The sequence below is a fragment of the Emydura macquarii genome, unplaced genomic scaffold (assembly GCF_026122565.2).
Source record: "Emydura macquarii macquarii isolate MOO-44397 ecotype Brisbane River unplaced genomic scaffold, CSIRO-AGI_Emac_v2 contig_2375, whole genome shotgun sequence".
Taxonomy (NCBI): Eukaryota; Metazoa; Chordata; order Testudines; family Chelidae; genus Emydura; species Emydura macquarii.
This window is the reverse complement of record NW_027132512.1, coordinates 1-4,336: the sequence shown is the minus strand read 5'-3', so window position 1 is coordinate 4,336 and position 4,336 is coordinate 1. Positions and strand designations below refer to the sequence as shown.

Here is a 4,336-nt window from a genome sequence, read left to right as displayed (position 1 = left end):
AAAGCCTTGCTGTAAGCTTAATCCCCGGTAGTGGAAACTTTCCTGAATGGGTCTTTACCAAGTCTGGTCATCCACTGTTGTACCTGAAAAGCCGGGATAGGTGGTTCCCATCTCACGCCATGTTCTAATAGCATTTACAACACTATTTTATAACTTCCCATACTATAGCAGCAGGAACAATCCAACAGACTATGAATGTTTAGCAAATCAAGACTTTTAAAATAATACCACACAAGGCGTACTTTGTACAGAACATATTAAAATTACATGACATTGGTCAGTCATATGGAGTTTCTGAGGTGGTGTTTTCAGACGCAGAGTGTCACACATATTAGTTGTAGGAGAGTAAAGAGTTAAAAAGCTGGACAAGTAGTCAGGCCTAAATTACAGGGAACAGGGTCAAGGAAGGGCAAACCTTGTTTTGATTAATTGGTGTAAATTTTAGCTAGAGTCTGCTATCTCTTTTCTTCTTCTTTCTGGCCATCTGTGCAGGGGAGAAGTCTATTGATATTTCTGGACAAGGCCTTTTGTTGGGAAAAGTATTATCTTCTTTTCTCCCCCCTGGCATGCCTTTATTTCAAAGAATGTTAGTGTAAAATGTATAGGTTTTACAGTGATGTGCCTGACCTCTGTCTGGTAATCCTGTAAACAGCAAACAGGGCAGGTATAATTATATTCACTATGTACTTGTTAATATTAATTTTATAGGTGTCAAGGTAACCAAATAAGGGTCTATGGGGGAGTTTTCTGAAAATGTATACATTTACATACTGCTATGGATAAAAGAATTGTAAAGTAATTCCCCGTTCTCTCCCAGCGTGGAGGTTGAACGAGCAGGCAATAAAGGTTCCATCTTCTCAATCCACCCCCGGGACAATCTGTTTGATTATTTCTAACATTAATAGCTACTTTTCAATAGAAGTATATATTATTGATTACTTTCGGAATACTTTGAAAGGATTATTCTGCAGGAAAAACCCTAACATCTATTCTGCTTCAGATTTACAGGAATTTATTTTTTTCATACAAAATACATTGTTTCTAATATATTGTGATGGCTAGAGTCAACAGATGGCACCATTACTCATTGTCTTACAAGATCTTTTTCTTAACATGAGCAGCAACTGTTCAGCCTTTTGAAGAAATGCTCTATTGTTGTTAGTTTGATGATGCCGTTCTTTTGGAAGGAGCTGTTGCAAGTTGAAAATAGCAAGAGGGTTTGCTCTCAGCTTCAATCTCTCTAACTAGAGGCACTTGAGGTGGAGTTACTGGAGGTGTGGGCTGAGATTTCTAACAGAGGGGGATTGCCTGTGTCATTTGTGACCACCTCTGTTCCAGGTCTGGCGTATAGAGTGTAAACAAACAAATTGCAGAAGAAAATATTCATAGGTTCTCCTTCAGTGATAAGCCAACCTGCATGGCCTCAACATCAGATAGATAGATAGACAGACAGACAGACAGACAGATAGATATGACAGTGTATACTAATGGTACCTAAGGATGATCTCATTGAAGTTGACAGGAGCTGCATGTGCTCAGTGCTTCAGACATATCAGGCCCAAGGTGTTGGAAACTGAGTGTGCAATAATTATCCAGCTTAAAACTGGGAAATGTGTTGGTCATACTGACACTGAGTACTTTTAAAGTGAATTTTCCTTTGTTCCCTCAACCCCCGACCTACTTTTCTTTTTCCTGTTTCGCAGTTTTGGGGAGCTTGGGGGCACATTCCTTTAATTAAAAACTTAATTTCTGTGGCACAAAATTTTCAGTAAAATCTACATTTGAAGAAAAATATCTTCCAAACCTTCCCTGACCATTTTTCACCAGATCTAACAAAAATAAGCATAGATATTAATGTAATTACCATTCTTTTCTTTTAATTTCAAATCAAATTTGCAATAAAAATATTTTAAGATAGCGGCGCTAGTCGAAGTTAGTGAAAATTCACTTCAGTTTTTGTTGGCTGTTTAAGATACATAGAACAGTTTCGTCATGTGCTTTTTCTGCCAACATAGTCTCAGAAGTCACTTAACTGTTGCCTCCTTCCTATTAAAAGCTTTATCAGAAGCCACCCGAGGCATCAGACTATTAAAAACCATGTGAAAATTCCTGTGAATCTTTGTCGAAAGAAAACAACCAGCTCTCACTTTGTCTGAAATTTTGACTATGATCAAATAAACATTTTAAAATGTTTTTAATTTGGAGAAATTCCTCTTTCCTCTCCCTTTTCTCACATTCTAATTTTCCCAATTTTTTGAAATTATCCCTCTCTCTTCCCCCCACTCACACACTTTCTCTTAGTTTTCAGGTCTTGGTTCTTGTTCTTTTAAAGGCAGGGAGAGGAAGGATGTAGAAAGTATAATTTTTTCTGACTTTCAAATTTTCTTTTGCTTTTTCATGTTTCAAAGAAAGAGAGAAAGAGATGAAAATAAAAAGATTTTTTCACAATTTACCACTGGGGAAGGGAATTAAAATATATGAGAAAGTAGCTCAAAACGGCTCTTCACAGGGAAGTTAGTAGGAAATAGCTCAGGTGTGACTTTAAAGTGCAATCACTATTCTGCACTGACGCCCCCCACTGCACACCAATAGCGATTTGCACTAGCTATGCCGGGCTTTTCCCCAGAGGCACAAACCCTTAGTTTGAACTGTCTCAATTCCTATGAAAATTAGCAATGAGTTGACAGCTCTTCTCAGGGCTTCCTTGACCTCTCTGTTCCTCAGGCTGTAGATGAGGGGGTTGACCATGGGAGTGAGAATGGTGTAGAAGACAGAGAACACTTTGTTAAGGACCCTCAGTGTGTCGGTGTCTGGCAGCACGTAGACAATGATCAGGGCCCCATAGAAAAGTGTCACCACGATGAGGTGGGAGGAGCAGGTGGAAAATGCTTTCTGCCTCCCGGTGGTGGATGGGACTCTCAGGATGGTGGCGATGATGTACACGTAGGACACCAGGGTTAATAGAAATGAGGGCAGGATGATTATTGAAGCCAGAATGAAAGTCACAGTGTCCACTAGGCTGGTGTCACTGCAGGACAGCTTTTTTACTGGGGTGATGTCACACAAAAAATGGTCAACTTCGTTGGGGCCACAAACCGATAACTGTGATATTAAGGATGTCAATGTGCTAGTAGCCAGAAGCCCACTGATCCAACAGCCAGCTGCTAGCTGGAGGCAGAACCTGCCGTTCATGAGTGCTGCGTAATGCAGTGGTTTGCATATTGCTAAATACCGGTCGTAAGACATCACAGACAAGAGGTAACACTCAACACTTACCAGAAAAGCAAAGAAATAATATTGTATGATGCACATTCTGAATGAGATGGTCCTGTCCCCAGTCAGGAGACTGGCCAGCATCCTGGGCAGGATGGCGGAGGAGTAGCAGGTCTCCAAGCAGGACAAGTTCCCCAGGAAGAAGTACATGGGGGTCTGAGGTGCTGATCAGCCACAACTAGCACAACAATGAGGATATTCCCAGACAGAGACATAATGTAGATCACTAGAAACAGCAGGAAAAGAAGGATCTGTAGTTCTGGAAGATTTCCAAATCCGAGGAGGATGACGTCTGCGATGGACGTTTGATTTCCCCCATTCTATGGTCGCCATTGGGTGTATCTATAGGAAGGGAAACAAATTATAGGGCTGTTATCAAGGGTCTCCTATGGACTGTCAAATCAGGAAGAGAAGGTGGATGAGGCATTTCTAGAACAAATAACAGAACTATCCAAACCACATTGCTTGGTACTAACACCCTGCATCAGTTGGAAAAGTACAGCAAAACACAACATTTCCAATAAGTTCTTGGAATGTATTGGGGACAATTTTTTTCTTCAGAGTTGCATATCGCTAAATACTGGTCGTAAGACATCACAGACAAGAGGTAACAGTCAACACTTACCAGAAAACGCAAAGGAACCAATATTGTGGGATGCACATTCTGAATGAGATGGTCCTGTCCCCAGTCAGGAGACTGGCCAGCATCCTGGGCAGGATGGCGGAGGAGTAGCAGGTCTCCAAGCAGGACAAGTTCCCCAGGAAGAAGTACATGGGGGTCTGAAGGTGCTGATCAGCCACAACTAGCACAACAATGAGGGTATTCCCAGACACAGACATAATGTAGAGCACTAGAAACAGCAGGAAACGACGGATCTGTAGTTCTGGAAGATTTCCAAATCCGAGGAGGATGACGTCTGCGATGGACGTTTGATTTCCCCAATGCTGTGGTCGCCATCAGGTGTATCTATAGGAAAGGAAACAAATTATAGGGCTGTTATCAAGGGTCTCCTATGGACCGCCAAATCAGGGAAGAGAAGGTGGATGAGGCATTTCCTAGAAC

General features: G+C 41.4%; 1 pseudogene; it reads right to left on the bottom strand.

Moving 5' to 3' along the window:
• Positions 1 to 2,636: 2,636 nt before the first annotated feature.
• On the bottom strand, positions 2,637 to 4,240 carry LOC137161844 (olfactory receptor 6N1-like; annotated as a pseudogene).
• Positions 4,241 to 4,336: the final 96 nt, after the last annotated feature.